Here is a 16,590-nt window from a genome sequence, read left to right as displayed (position 1 = left end):
AAGCGCGTCCAAACTCCGTGCTTGATTGTAGCAACCAAGCGCGGATTTCTCAAATCCTCCTTGCTAATTCAGAGATTAGCAAGGAGATTAGCGAGGAGGATTTGATATATGAGTACGCGAAACGCTTCGACTGAAATAGGCATGGAAATAAGCCATGAGTACAAGTGCACGACCAACGCCATGACCAACGCGCCAACGCCGCCGATAATGGCCGATACCTACATACATAGAGTTAATACAAAGACTTTGTATTAACTCTATGCCTACATAAGTTAAAATTATTAAGAAAATGAACAATAACTTATTTTAAGCCACAATTTTAAGTTATAAATTAGTATCATAAATGTTTCACTTGCTGTTGCGCACATTTTTTTCTTTTGCTGAGTTTATGATGACGTAGGGTGACGTATTTTGTGCGTGGCAGCAGCGTTGACTGATGCCACGGTGCGTGTCACTATTCTCCGCCTAGATTTTTTTAGCTACTTTCACGCTGCCATCTAGCTACTTTTGCTCACCGACATTTGGCAACACTGGAGCCAACTGTAACGAAGGTTAGGTCCCCCGATACGCCTCTCTGCAGGGCACGTGTAACTCAAGGAGGCACCGTGAGTATTCCACCTTTCTGCTCATCACAATCGCTGCTTTGCTGTCATGCCAGTTACGAAGCGCCTTTCTGCTCATCACAATCGCTGCTTTGCTGTCATGCCAGTTACGAAGCGCTTGTTAATTTCCATTCCAGCTGCTCCCGAACATGCCGTGATCTCGTCCTCGGTTTAGGCACACCCCGGTCACTGGCCAATGACGCAGATTATTTGGCGTTGTAGCTTTCTTTTGGGCTATATACGCTCCCTGAAAAAATTTAGTGAAAAAAAAAAAGTGTTTTAGGAAGTGCGCAACGTTTGGTTAGGAGTTGCTTCAGCGTTTCGTGTTTCGCTTGCATTTTCTTTTTTTACCTGTACATTTCTCTGCATGCTTTTCATTTACCTCATCATCAATAGGAAAATCCTGATCCAGTCAACGCATGTCAGGTCGATGTTAGAGTGGTCATGAAAGAGCATGCTTGTCAAACTGCAGTGTGGGAGAAGCAGGAGAAGCACCATGGCGGAAGTAGAATGGTGGCGAAGGCTGGGCCCAAAAGCGGTTCAGCGGCACCGCAGCATAGCCACAGGTCGGGAGGCCAACCACTCAGATTAAGAAAGTATGCTACTACAAATTAAAAAGTATCATTCAACATAAAAAGAATAGACATTTTGATAACTTCGCCTGTGAATGATGTAAGGTATTTTGTAAAGGCATTCTTAATTAAAAAAAAAAAAATCTTGAAGCACTCTTGCCCCCCCCCTCCCCCCCCCCCCTTCCCCTTCCCCTTGATGTTGCATCGGTCAAGAGGCGCTGCCAGAAGTAACCAAGGCAACGGAGATAACGAAGCTTACGAAGCGCGAAACGGTTTCTTATCGCGATGTAGTTATACAACTCAAAATCTAATATCTCTGCTCCCCAATTCTTGGCCGATCCCCCTGTGTGGGTATGTGCCATCAAATTAGAGGAGAACAACAACAGCTGTCTGCTGGTCGTCTGCTGTGGTGCGGGCCTTGGTGCGCCTGTGAAAGCGTATAAATTTAGTTCGCAAGTCTGAAAATGTCCCTTTTGTGAAGATTTCGACGTCCTTGCTGGTTGTTGCTCTGTCGCCGTTTGATGAGATTTAATATCCCCCTGCGGCCGTGTTTTTTTGGTTTCGTCGTGCGAGCAGTGCGAAGTCTTTTTGCAGTATTGTATTTTAGAGTTTTATGGCAAGGTGAGCTCGCACAAAGTGAGGAAGCGATGCTCTCTGGCACGTTACGACAGCGTGGACTCAACCGTCTGTGTCTTATTACACCGCTTCCCGGCTGACTTTCACCGGTGAGCAGATCTGGAGGTTGCGCATAGACTCAATGTGTGCTCTAATGCTCCTGTGTTAAGCACGTTTGTTGATGCTAAAGCTGTCTGAACTGGTGCAACCTTGAAATTGCCTTGAAAACTGCTGTATACTTTCTGCCGAAGAATTTAAATGTGAAGAGTAATCCCAGTGCTCTATGCTCCACGTATGTTTTGATGCACCTACTAATACATGACATTTTTATTTCAATTGCAGCTGTTATAGCTCTGTTTTCTGTACATGCATGTTTCTTATCTGGTGATGTTTTGTGGCAGGCACTTCAAGCCTTTCCATGCCTCAGCTGTGATCATTGAGATGATTAGCCCGCTTAAACAGCGCTACTGTTTGTGCTGCTTGCGACATGAATTTTTATTTTGGTGATTTGTTGCTGTATTTTATTGGCTGATGCAATAAACCATGAATATGAAAACCATAATTGTTCACTTGGTACACTCTGTGGCGAACTGGGCACGACTGCCCCGTTGCACCAGTGTTTCTGTACCGCACCTTACTGTGCTGAGGGACAAAGTAAATGGCCAAAGTACTTGCATGACTTGCAGCAGTATTTGTATTATGAATTTACATGCGTGGTCTCTATTTGGAAGTGTTGCTGCCTTTCTATGCCGCCACCTTTGCCAACCACTTTCATTGTGCTGGAGCAACTGCTTATATGTAAGGACGTAAACAACAGAAACTCGAGTTCTTTTAGATGGCAAAAGTTGGCGTGCACTGCAAGGCAACAACCTTCAAAAGATGCAGGCTCGTCAATGCAACGCGGCGTTTTTTTTTTTTTTTAACTTGTTTAGAACTCGCGCCAAAGTGAACGTATGCGTGACGTCATTTGACGTCATGGCCCCCCAATTTTCATTGGTCGCTGGAGCCCATGAGCCGCTATGTTTTGTACGTATGGGCGTCTATGGAGCCTTCGCTACCATAGTACATATACCTTGGAAGCACTTGCTTCACATATCTGCGTGTCACTTCGGAACTGTTTTCTTTGATGCCTTTCACAAGTGCTCGCTTTCTACGGCAAGAAATTAGTACCAGATGCAGAACAGCTGACGTGTGTACAGCCGCCCTGATTTTTAACAATATAGAGCGAGCGCCGATAAAACGGCTGGTCAGCGCCAATTAAAACGGCGATAAGCGTGTAACACGGCGAGAGTTCGCGAATGCGCACTAGTGTGGAGCGTCATCTGCTACGCTATTCCGATCACGAAGACACGCTCGGCCACAATATCTATTCGAAACAAAAAAAAAAAAGCAGCAGGCAGTAGAGCACAATTGCTTTGCTCAGTGCCTCTTTTCGCACCTCACTGAGGGCAGCTAATATCAGAAGGTTCTCATTACAAGCAATGCTTTCCACATGCTGGTTAATTAAGGCGAAAGCCTTTAATGGCTCATACACTGTCATGGACAAAGTGTGTCTCGCTTTTGCGGCGGCTGTCGCGTGGCGTTCCTTCGCGTGTTCAAGTGTGGAAGTGCAGATTGCAGGAACGCTAGACAAAATGAGACTTCTCAGGCTTTCGCCTTTCACTACTTTAGTAACATAAGTTCCTCGTAATTTTTTTGCTTTCTTTTACATTTTTCCTATCTTAACTCTGCTTCGCCAACGCGGCCTTTCGTAGTAGGAAAAAAAAAAAGAGGCAAATTACGTCTAAGTGTCACATTTCATGCGCATTTGCTCTACAGCCCTTCGGCTTTTCGTAAAGGATATTGTGGCAGGGCGTGTGTCCTCTTATCGGAACAGCGTAGCAGAAACTGCTCTCTCTTCGCGCGCGTGCGCGAACTCTCGCCGTGTTCCACACTATAGCCGTTATAAGGCGCTGACTAGCAGTTCGGTCAACGGTCGCGCTATATTGTTAAAAATCAGGGTGACTGTACCTTGTGGTATATTCTAGGTCTGTTCGATTCAGAACTGGTTCTCGGCACCAATTCTGAAAAAGTTCTGCTGGTGCCAGTAAGAGGTCCGTTCAATTCAGCTGCACTTTCTGCGACAGTCCCGTAAAGTTCTGCGGCGGTGCCGCACGCAAGCGTGCAGCACCAGGTGGTTCAGGTGCAGCATCGGCACCGGCAGCTTTATTCGCAACTTTCACGTACAATGCCGCCGCCACGCGGCCGCTTCCCGTACCGCCCTTGGGGGGATACTCGGAAACGGCTTGTTCTCCTCCAGCTTGCTGCTGCGTCATCTGCGAAAATTCTTTACGTGGAGCTCGGTACTGCAGCTCCTGTAGTGTGTAACTGCTTCTCGAGTTGACTTAGGCTCGCTGCCATGACAATAAATTAATAATATAACTTCTATTTTGGTGTGGGGCGCATAGTACGAGAGGAAAACATAAAAGCAGTCGAGTCTTCCATACACCGATGTGTTCTGACTGCACGGTCAAAGGCGGGATAAACTTGCACATGTTACCTCCAGATTATATGCCCTGGAAGGAGAGGATAATTAAGTTAAGGTCTCGGTAATATCAAGTCAGTTACTTTATCGTGAAAAACATCGTGATAAATCCTGGTCGACGAAGAAACACCCCCTTAGTGACAGTATGAGCGGCGTAGCTATCTCATTTCTGGGGTTATGCATGGGTCTCGTTTTTCCTTGCCGCTCTAAACTCTGAGCAGAACCAAGTTTCACAAAACAGAACAAAAAAAGACTGCGACTAAAGCTATGACGGTTTTCGGTGCGCATTTCTGACGTGAGAAGTTAGACTGGCGTAAGTTGCGAGCCATACGTGATAACATTTTTGACTGCCGACCATTCATCCTACCCGGTTGAGTGAATGCAGTGTTTGCAATCAGCCCACCTGCTACTTTCTTTGGTATTAATGTTTTCTGTATACGAACCTTGAGAGTGTTTACCAGCGCCACCCTCAACCATAGTGGTGGACGTGGAACGTTCTATATGTTACCGCCAGCGTCATGTAGAACGTGATCAAGAGCGAGGGCGAAAGCTGTGCTAGAACCCTCTTGCGCTGCCTATGGCTTCAAGACCGCCAGAGCCGAGACCCCCGTAAGCTACAAGCAGATAAATGAAGGGGAAATGAGGGTGCTCGTTATACATGTATTATAACGAGCATCCTCATTTCCCCTTCATTTATCAGCCCGCGATGTGTTATCCTTGTCGTCTGCTCGCTTGTTCCCGTTGGCCGCAAGCTGTAAGTTCTCACGGTATGGCTATTTTCGTGCCTTGTGAGGTGATGGACGACCTTGTCGAAGTCATTTTTAAGGAATTTCTGGAACCCTCCAACAGTAAGGACGAGGAACCTGACTCCATGCTTTCCTTTGTGGCAACAAAGTTATTACATCGTGGTTCAGACCGAGACTGATCGACTGGTTCGGACAGACCGCAAATAACAGAGTTCCCGTACAACTGAAGCGCTGCTGCTAGATAATTCAGCCTTGAACTCGGGAGGAACTCTCCATTTTCACGGAGAATGACGACGGGAAAAAATGTCCCTAAGTGGACCATCGATGTTTACAAGCATCTCATCAGCAGCGCGTGTCGTCTGCTAGCACCGTCAACATATGCACCTCCTCTTCAGAAGGTCCCATGGTTCTTTCGCCAAAGTGGCACCACTATTGCACCAAAGTCAATTGCGGACGGTGGTGCAGGGAACGCTTTGGACGCGTCTACGCTGTTCTTTTGTTTTAGTCGTTCTGTTCCTTGCATTCATGTGAGAGAATTAAATTTGCAACAACTAATGATGCTAAAAATAAAGCATCAGGGCAGAGAAAAGACATGTTTTGTGTCGCTCTGTCGGAGTGGCTACCGCTCGAATCAGGACTAGGTTTCTATGTTCGGTGTGCCATCGGACCCTACGCAGCTTGCGTAGTGGAAGCGGCTGATTAAAAGACAGGACCGCAAGTTGACTTCAACGTGTGTTGTCTGCGAAAAATATTTTGAGGAGAGCTACATCGAGAGAACGTTCAAAGTGACAGTAAACGGCATCGTCAACGAGCTCGCTAGAGATAGACCACGCCTTAATCCCGAAACCGTGCCAACGCTATTCAACCTTTATCCGAACCATCTTCTGCCTAAGAAGACATTGAAAAGGAAGTTGAGGAACCTCTGTGACCAACCGGCCGCTAAACGACAAAAACGCAGTGCCAGTAATGCCAGTGGTGCAGACGACAGCCATGCACCGTCAAGGATGTTTGACAATGCTTCCAAGGAGCTGGCAGCAGAAGAGCCGAGCGAGAACTCATGCCCGCAGCAGCAGACGTGCAGCTTTGAGCCTCGGGATCCGTTTGACTCAATTTACATACCTGCAACTTGGACCAAATTAACCGAAGCACCTGCTGGATCTGTAGCCTACGCGCGTTATCGAGCCGAAAAAAAAACAAAAAAAAACTTTGGTACTTTGTACATAGAAAAGGTGATAACTTTTGGAAGCCTGAACGCAGTTCTGTGGACACTACAGTGTATATTGTCGGAAAAGAAAAAAACAAGCACGTACAATACAACAATATCTAAAGCTGAAGATAGAGCTATATAGGTAGAGTGCACTGCAGGGTACGTCTTTGTTCCGAATGTGGCCTGCAACCAGCTAATTCAGGAAGCACATATCATTCATGGGAATATATTTTGCAGAAAAAGTGTCGCTTGACCGTCAACTCTGAAGGGGTTAGCTGCGCTTAATGCAAATACCAGCGGAGGCTTACACAAGATACGCAGAAAGAAGGAAAAAGCATGCAACTAGCCAAATAAATGCTGCAACATTTCTCGCGCTCTGAGAAGAGCTAAGAGAAAACTGGCATGGAGCGCAGAACAAGTGGCTCTATTGAAAGCGCAAAATGAGGAGCTAATAAGTGAGTCTGTGGTTGAAGCTTTTTTTTTTTTAATCCCGTGCGTGACCTAGACAATTAATTGTGACCGTACAACAACCGCTCGGCTGCTGAAACCGCGAAGCCGAAACTGGTGAAGAAAGTAAAATTAATTATAAATTACTTAGCGGTGGTAAGTGAGAAACCACGTGGAGAATTATACAGGAATATCTAGCGCATCATTAGCAAGTGAAAAAAAAAAAAAAACCACCAAAAATTGGTGTCAGACTACTTTAAAATTATTGCGGTGTCATATGTGCGGCCTTTCTCCAAAACCTTTAGCGGTGCATTTCTATATTTTTACTTGTTTATTGTTGCTGCGCCTTTTTGCTCAAATTTTACTATATTGTAGACTTTGTAAAAAAAAAGAATCGATGGTACAATCACCACTTTTGTTTCTTGCCTTTCCTTCTGTTACAAAAGAAAGCACACCGCATAATAATCATTTATGTATGAAGCAACAATTAAGTGACTTCCTAATAAAACAAATGAATAAAGAGTAAGAACAAAAAACTGAAGTCAGATTCAGACTGTGTTTATTGTCGCATGCGATCTTTGAAAACATGCGCGCGTGCAATATATGTTACGAAAAAGCAAGATCGCCCTTCTTTTCTGTAGCATATATGTGACGCTATAAAACGTCACTAACCTGATATATATCACCTTAGCAATAAGCATGACTGAATTTCAGAAACGTCGACGTAACCTATCCGAAAGCATGAGGCCCGTATACATATTGACGTTCGTAGCACTTGACTGCGGCATCGCGATATACCATGGACCATAAAAAAGATCGAAGAGTAAATAAAATTCAAAGTTGGATTAATGAACAGTGTAAAATATTAAAGGTATTTTCTGATACCTGTGTCACACGGACAATAACAGTTGTCGTCGATCCGTTCCGGGTTAGATCGCGATTGAGAATATAGTTCTCATAATTCGGGACAACCACCTGGGATATGAGCTGACAGTGCTCACTCAGAAGGAAGATGCATACGATACCTTACATCCGCAATCGCGATGCGTGGATCGCAATCGAGTGGCTCTAGATCAAATAAAATCGTCATAGGAATATTTCATAGCAATATATTGAATCCGGCTCGGACTCGATCATTTAATCAAAGATTAACAAACTATTGCAACCAACGTGTCAACTTTAGGTGGTTGTCTTAAATTTCTTCTCTCGCTGGATATCAGGAAGTCAATATGTGTTCTGCTTAAGACCTTATCCGGTTCAGCTGAATAAGTAAAACAGTTAGATATATAGCAGACATGGACCAGACAGTATTTGTTAAACGCTTCCTCGAGCGCTATTTGAGCGTATGATTTTCTCCGCACAGTACTAGGACGGTACGATTGTCTTCCACCAAGACTGTTTTTAGACAAAAAGTGCGCTCAAACCGTCAAGAGACAGGTTTCGCAGTGAAAAGCGCAGCGCGCTATCCGGACCTATATGCCGCCTATGCTGCCAAGGCCGCGAACGCGGAGCGATAGCACCTTAGTAGTGCTCCAGGAAGGAGCATATACAGGAACACCACCTACGTCGGACGTCTGCCGCCACCTGTGAACAAGGCATCCAGGTACAGACTTCGCCTGGGCGACACTGGGTGGCGTTGGCCATCAGTTAGCCTTTAGAGTCACTGGAAAATTTCAGAGTACCGCATTCGTTTTCCGCGCGCCGCTGGCTCGCCTACTGGCCGATGTGCGTCATGTGACCTCGCGTCTCCATATCCCTTCCAAGCGGGCACGCAGAATACGTGTCGTGTACTGCAGTTCCTCTTTTTTCGATTATTTCTCGCAGTGTACACGTGAGAGATTATGTTGTGCTTTTGGGTGTGGCACCAGGCCTGAGTTAGGAAAGGTGTGTTCTCTGTGCCTGAACCAAAAAAGCAATCTGCATTGTCAGAGAAAGAACGCTAGCAGACGACGGACAAGGAAGAGGAGGACACACATGTCTGCTAGCGTTCTTTCTCTAACAATGAATAACCAACTCGCCCAGCAGCATATCCTGATCTGCATTGGTGGTCATTGTGGCTTCACAGAACCGACCGGCGAAAATTCGTGCCATCAAGGAACACCCTCTTGTGCGAGATACGCTGGTTCATTGGTTTCAAATTATTTTCGTTTAGCCGCGAAAGAAGCATAGGAAATACTCAACGTGAACATGGTGCGCCTGATCGCAACATGTGTTTACCTTCCAACGCAATATATGTACAGCACAGGAACATGCAGCATCAGTTTTACTTGCGGAATTTGGCAAAAGCTACCCTCACAGTGAGATAAATATCTAGCCAGCTGGCAGCAGATACATCTATATTCAGTTATGCGAAATCACACACTCTACTCGTGTATGAATGCGTATGGGCGCGTGTTCGTGTGCGGATCAATGACCGCCCGCACCTCTTCCTTTTTTATTTTTATTGTTAATGTAAACGTACAGTCGTGGACAAAAGACGCAACAATTGCATTTTCTTCAGTATAAGAAAATGTGCCACAGAAAATTGCTCAGACTAGATGGAAAGTATACCAAGGAGGGTATGTTATGCACATCTCAGAAATAACTGCTTCTCTGTCGGAAAAATCTGGCGGGCAGTTTTCTCGCAGCGCGTGGAATATACTATTTTTGCCCACGGGGGTGTATAAAGCTTTATGCACATATTTATTAATCATTTATTTCTAGTTGCACGTTAAAGAAACCCAAGTGGTGGAAATTTCCGGAGCTATTCACTGCAGTGTTTTATAGTCTGAGTCGCTTCGGGATGTTAAAAAACTAAACCAACCAACCATATTTATTGTGTGCTCGCAGCTGGCAACTTCTGGACAATGTGTGTCAACCATCAATGTACGATGTTGATGTCATTTCAATTTTTGACGGCAGGTAATGAGCGAGGTTCTGGCAAATTAGCGGCACAAGGCGTACGGCGATGAAACAACATCAGGCGACGCCATGAAACAATGAAAAGTACAATATTCACAACCGCGCAGTGATAGCGATGATATATTAAGCCATGTTTTTCTTTGTTTGTTTCACGTTGAAAATGGGCGAGACCAGTGCTTTAGTTTTCCTTCGCTTAATGATGGCGGCGCAAAAAAAAAAAAAAAAAAAATTAAGCTCGCGCAAAACAATATGCTTCAACAAATTAAGCCTGCTTGGCGTTCTTGGCGCAGCGACGGCGATACTACATTGTATGTTATTTTGTTTACGCTATCTCGGCGAACTTGCTGCTTCACTTTATGCTGCTTATACAAAGCTATTCATCCTTTCAGAGCATGATAACGATCCACACCTTGCTCCATATTTTACCTTCTCTGGTCCTGCGGCGCCGACGAGCGGCATTCTCCATGACTTAACAATATACACACATGTTCCTGCGACCTTTGCTAACATTCTATTTCACACTCGGTCATTTTATAATGTAACACCCCAGCACTGCGCGTAGAAAACAAGTCGATTCAAAGGACCGGGGATTTGCAATAGCAGGTGACCTGCCGTTTTCGCCGATCTACCCCGCACTTATTTTTTCCCCTCGATTGCTGACTACGGCAATAAAGTTAGTGACCGCACAATCAGTGTTTGCACTGTTCTGAATAAACGTGCCAGAGCCTTCCCGTTTTGCTGAGCTTAAAAACACATTCCAAGCCTACGAATGCGGTCACTCGCCGTTGAGACACCGGCCGGGCCCGGCTGTCTGGAAGGGAAATGGCGCCGCGGGCACACCACCACCACCACCTTTGCGGTACTCTGAAAAATTTCCAGTGACTCTAGTTAGCTTTCACAGGGCCCTGCATTATAGCGAAGTTTGATCCCCCACCAACAGTGCCATGAGGGGGTGCCCGAAAAAGAATGAGAGGCAGCCACGGGATGTCAGCCCGGACATTCAGTGCGACTCATGCAGCAGGTGGGTGTTCATAGATGAGACCCCGTTCGCCGACTTAACGTCAGCAGCAGCCAGTGGAGCCTTCATCTGCAGCCTCTGTACCAAGCTGACAACTCTCGAAGAGCATCTGCACACTATCAGTGCTGTTTTCGACGGCCGAGAGACAACCAACGACTGGCGAGGCTACATGAAGAGGGTGCAGCATGGAGGGCTCTTCAAGAGGAGTTAGAGATTTGGCGGGCGGCCTCCCAGAGCAGGTCTTATAGTCTCGACAACGGTGTCGTGAGAGTCAGTGCCAGCGTAGTTGAGCCTCCCCACCCATACGCAGACAACAGTCCCCATCTGCCTGTTGGTGCGTAGGGTGAAGTGGCCCGATCGTCCACCTCGAGAGAGACAAATGAGGCACCCAGAACCGGAGACCAACAGCATACGGAGCCTACCCATACACCAACACCCCAGCGGAGCAACCTGGGGCCCTGCAGAGCTGCCAGCAGCCAGACAGAGGCCACCGCCGGCCATAGCAATCTTGTGACAAGAGTCCACCTCACTGGTTGTAAACCGGGGGAAGCCCATACAAGCCAAGGCAGCGATGGCTCGCCGCCCCAAGACACTGATCGACGGGACAAAGGACAACCAGCAAACCCGCGCCATCGAACACAGAAACATGGAACCTTAAATACCGAACAGGATTGATGCCCAGCCCCGTGACATGAGGCGACAGAAGCTCCATAACCAGGACACACCAAATAGCAACAACGCCACCAACACAAGCTCCCACGAAAGAGATGGCATAGTTAAACCGAGCACTGTATCCTGGTCTGTGGGGACAGGATTGCCGAGCGCATAGTGAGAGCTCTCCACCGCCGGCTGAGGGACACAGGCCGAGTGCGGCAACGATGTGCTACTTCGGCCACACTTGCAGATGCCCACCGCCTAGTTCAGAGGTACATGGAAGGAGGAGCAAGGGGCCGCCCCCCTAGTCATGCTTCATGTGGGCCTTAAAGACTTCCTTGAGGGTGAAGAGCCGGACAAGGCTACCCAACCAATTTGGGACCTCCTAAACCAATTCACCATGGACCTGGTCATCTGCTCGGTTCCTGAAGTAAAAACCCGGGGCAAGGATGTTCAGGCTAGAGCCATGCTGCTCAATGCACAGCTCAAAAGCACCTGCACGGCACTAGGTGCAACGCTTCTGGACGTCACACACATGTCCAGATCCTAGCCAAAGTTTGCACAGGATGGAGTTCATTATCTGGCTGAGACCACACAGCAGATCGCAGTCAGAATGGCCCACCATGCTCTGCCTTTTTTAAGCGCCCCTTTCCCATCTTTCCATCAGCCCCAACACCTCCTGGCCCCACGCAGATGAATGTCGAAACCCTCTGGGGGAATGGATGCCACGACCATTCCCTCACACTGATCCCTCCCCGGCACCCCCATCTGCGTCGATGGAGCCCAATCAAACCGCCATGGCAAGGAACACAAACAGCTACCGCTGGGAGCCCCCCGCTACAACACAAGACTCGAGAGCAACATGGATGCCTCGTTGGGTCCCCCCCCTCGACGAACACTCTCAACTAAGCAGTGCGATGGGCACGCCTCACCCACCGCCACCGGGCACTCCACCCTATTCCTAACGGGTAAACATGATGCGTCCGCCGTGGCCAGCACACCCTGGTGTTGGCCCTCTACCTGCAACGCTCCTGTGGAGGCCGCCTGGTCTCTGTGCTGTTTCGACCTCTCCCGCATAGTCTGGGACCTGGTTTACCAACACCTGGTGCTCCAGTGGCCGATGCTAGAAACGGAGCGATGCGAATGCCTTCGTAGAATTCCGCCGGAGGTCCTGCAGACGCCGAAACCAGCATCGTCGCTACCAGGGTGCAACGTCACACATAGCCTGTGTTTTCTCAACCTCATTGGTACGCGCAAAGCCGGTAAATGGGAGGAATTATACAGACACCTGGATGTAAAGATATGGCAGTATACGCTCTTGTGGAGGCCCTCCTCCGTGAGGATGAAGAACCACCTATCCACCAGTGGTGGCACTGATCTGGCCTCAACCGCGACTCAAACGGCCACAAAGGCGGTGGAATAGGTGTCCTGTGGAGAGCCAGTTCTTCTTGGATTGCGCTCGAGAGCGTGTGCAGCGAACATATGTGGGTGACTGGGGACATACTGGGCATCCCAGTCTTCCTGGGCATTGTGTACCTTGCGGTCAACCACGGGAGCAGCACAAACAATGAGAACATCATTGACTGCATAAGGGAAGATGTGCGCCGTTGGGCTACAGATAAACAGGGGCTGCTGATGGGCGATTTCAATGGCCACATTCAGCCCCTGGACGGCTTCCAAGACCCCAACAGCAACCTCTTACTACTGACCAACATTACTAGAACAAACTCAGTTTCACAGCTCCGCTCAGAGAGGTGCTCTCGGTGGCGGTCGCGTGAACTAGCAGCGCTGCAGTTGACTCTTGCTCCTTGCCGGGCGCGTCGTCTGCTACACGCGGCGCGGAAGCATGGAGCGGCCGGCATACACGTAGCTGTTATGTGCTGCCATTGCACTCTACACGACTGCAGTGCAGTTATGACTACATTACGACAGTTTTTGGCTTCGAAGGCATGCATTACCTCCGAGAACGCGTTTGTGTGATGCAAAATTTAATGCCGTGAAACAAGTGTGACAGCGTTGTCGACTTGCTCGCCAGAACCAGCGTTCAAGTAACGTCTGCTCTTCGGTTTAATTTTTTTTTTATTACGAGATATTGTGATGTGCAAGTTATTACATATTAAATTATGATGTAGCCGTTCATTGTGCAGCGTTCAGCGTGCTGTCATGAAATTTTTCGCTTCTTAGTTAGCATCCACCTTCTTGTCCAGTTTCAGTCCAATTGTGTCAGGGATTCAAGCTGCCGACATGTGTGCCTCCAATTTTATGCCGTTCACTGTAAACGTAGGGTGTCTGCCGAGAAAATGCTGCATCTTTACCCTAAAATAAAAAACAAATAGACGTACGCTTTGCCAACTACGTGCCAGCCTCTAGGTGCCTAAAATTGGCAGAATGGAGAGACGGCGTTAAAGGCGCTATCGCGTCCTCTCGTAAGACAAAGCTTCCTGCTATATTTTTTTAACGTCAGGCCTCTTTATGCTGGCCTGCATCCTTTACACCAGGGGCAACGAAGCCTATTGAAATGATTACTTGGAAGTCCGTCATTTGTTCGTGTCACTGATAGACTTCCTCGAGAATAAAAGGTGGACACAAGCTTTGCACATAACAGATAACTTACTTCGAAGTGAACAATTTCTGATCTGCATTTAGAAAAGGAACTATATTCAAGTACTGTTGTGATAGTTCATTTAGCAAGGCTCTTTATTTTCTTGCTGGCACATATTTCGAATGCAAAAGGCATATACCGAAGAGAAAGCTTCCTAATAATCGCGCTGCCCCATGTGTTTCGACAGCAGTGCCAGTAGAGAATTTGCAAGATTCCTAGAGCCTATCAGTGTATATAGCGCAAATCGGACAGCTGAGCTGCACAAATGAATTTTGGTTTGGATCATTTTGAGTTCGTCGCAGTACCAGCAATTCGAAGAAAATTTGAGTATTTTCGCGACGAATGAATAGACGAGCCATGAGGGTGAAGAAATTTGCTTGTTGAGAAGACATTTGTCATTGAGCGCTTGTCACGGCAATGATGTTGCGCATAAACTTCTCATATCATGTGAACTGAGCGTTGATTACGTAGACGCTCTTCTGAAGCATGTCAATGAAGCGAAATTGTGCACGGGGCTTCCAACTCAGAGCTAATGAGAAGAGAGATTACATCATAAGAATTGAAGAGAAATTTGACAAGCTAGATGATCACAAAAGTTAACATATCTTCAAAATAACTGAGCATGCGGCGTAGAAAATGCAGCGAGCTGCGGCAGCTGAGAAGAAAAAGGAAGATAATGAATGTATAAAGCCTTTATTCGATTGAAGGGATGACTCTCGGCTGCTGTTTGGGTAATTAGGGAGTTAGGAGCGATGGGAGTGCAGCTTATCGCCTCTTCATGGTTCATCAAGGCGTTTCTCATTGTTGAAAGATAAGCATATAAAAAGAGAACAGGATCTAGATCAGCATCTACAAGCTAGGCCTTCTCGCACGTCAAGTTTCTGCCTGGACTGAGGTATGATATGTCGGAACGGCTTCGTAACTGTATTTTTGTGAGGCAGGCAAGCACAAAAGCTTATGAGCTTCTGAATGAGCTCAAGATATGCTACCAACCAAGCATGTGAGCTCCTTAATGCATGCATTGAAGTGAATTCACTGCAAATATGGTTTTTGCTGTTGAAGAAATACAAAATCACATGCAAAAGAAAAAAGATGGACAAGGGAAGTTAGGAACGCTAACGCTCATTTCCCACTAGACACAAAAAAGGATTATGCTGCCTACTCAGATATTTCCCAAAAGAAGTATAATGTTCTTAATTGCTTGTAAACTTGAAATGTTTCTCTATGTTGATGAAGTCAAGTTCTGGTTGTTTGCTGCATTTCATTAGCATTCGACATTATAGTGTTGTTGACAATATTGCATTTTTACTCATTTTTTCTTGTTGTGCAGCGCTTATTAGTGCTTTGGTTCATGCAATTCACTTTAATGCCCTTTCAGCGCTGTAGATACTTTGAATATCGTGTTTTAAAACTGCATTCCACTGCTAGTTTGAAGTTACATGAACTTCCCCTACAAGCAGTAAAAAATTGTCGTTTTGTTTTCTGTGTGTGTGTGTGTGTGCGTGCGTGCGTGTGTGTGCGTGCGTGCGTGTGTGTGTGTGAGAGAGAGAGAGAAGAGGGAGGGGAATCTCTCAAGGGCGCGAATTGATTAAATATAAGTTTTATGAATAGACTCATGCGCTTGTTCAGTCATTTCTTTTCGTAGTGCACACGCCCATTCTCACTGATTCATCTCTTAGTAAACTCATTAAATAACTATTCACATCTGATCTGACTGTGTTTGTTTTAGACGACAAAGGAATAATTTTTTTCCATTGCTAAATACGGAAGTGCGAGAGTGCCGATTCAGAACTATGTTGCATGCCATACTTCGAAAGTGAGACATTAAGAAAAGCGCGTCTGATTAGGCGACGACGGAGGCGGTTTATTCGAAATCTGTGTTCACTATATCGTTTGACACGAGTAGCCAGACTTCATGCACTACATGAAGAGGCTGCCCAAGCTAGCAGATTGCTGCATGTAATGGAGGCAAGCTGAGCAGCGCAGTAGTGAACGTGACACCCACTGCGTTACCTTCTAAGGTTAGTGTGTTCCTATGCACTGAAAATTTGACTAATTTGTTTGCATGACAGGATCTATGCCCTGAAAGAACATACTGCAAAGCACAGGCCAGGCAGTAAAACAAGAAACAGTGCTTGTGAGCAAGCTGACGACGCTCACACTTGTTTCAAAGCATTAACAAGTGAATTTTGCATAGCACAAACGCGTTCTCCAAGGTAATGCGTCACTTCGAAGCCAAAACTATCGTAATGTAGTTATAATTATGCTGCAGCCATGTACAGTGCAACGGCAGCACGCAAAAGCTACATGTGTGCTGGCCGCTCCATGCTTTTGCATCGCGTGTAGCAGACGTTGCATCCGGCAAGGAGCAAGAGTTGACTGCAGCGCCGCTAGTTCTCGCGACGGCCACCTGGGACACACTCCTCCTCTGGGCGGTATGGGAAGCTGTGAAACTGAATTTGTTCTAGTAACGTTGCTACTGACAGCGCTGGAGTTGTCGCTGGAAGTCCTCAATTTCCGCCCTGACTGCGTGGGTGAATTTACGTGGTGTGCAAGGAACAGCTGCAGCTGCATCGACTATGTGGTTGCGTCCCATAAGCTGGCGCAACATATCCAGCGTGTGCACATAGACGAGAAGGGACAGTTCAGCGCCAGCAGTAACCACAATCTTATAAAGGTCACCTTTACTGCTTTGGCGTGAC

At 46.8% G+C, this 16,590-nt stretch overlaps 1 protein-coding gene across 3 annotated transcripts in view; it reads left to right on the top strand.

Moving 5' to 3' along the window:
* Positions 1–467: 467 nt before the first annotated feature.
* The window catches only part of Oat (Ornithine aminotransferase precursor), an 83,874-nt gene continuing 67,751 nt past the window's right edge, over positions 468–16,590 (top strand). The window contains exon 1 of one of the 3 annotated variants that reach the window (XM_084588356.1): positions 468–605. The gene's annotated coding sequence lies outside the window, so the exon portion shown is untranslated. The remainder of the gene's footprint in view (positions 606–16,590) is intronic. The other 2 variants (XM_084589777.1, XM_084589056.1) reach the window with 2 other exon arrangements.

Source organism: Amblyomma maculatum, chromosome 1 (genome assembly GCF_055883805.1).
Source record: "Amblyomma maculatum isolate TAMU_Amacu chromosome 1, ASM5588380v1, whole genome shotgun sequence".
Classification (NCBI taxonomy): Eukaryota; Metazoa; Arthropoda; class Arachnida; order Ixodida; family Ixodidae; genus Amblyomma; species Amblyomma maculatum.
The sequence above is the reverse complement of the archived record's forward strand: the minus strand, read 5'-3'. Positions and strand labels throughout refer to the sequence as shown.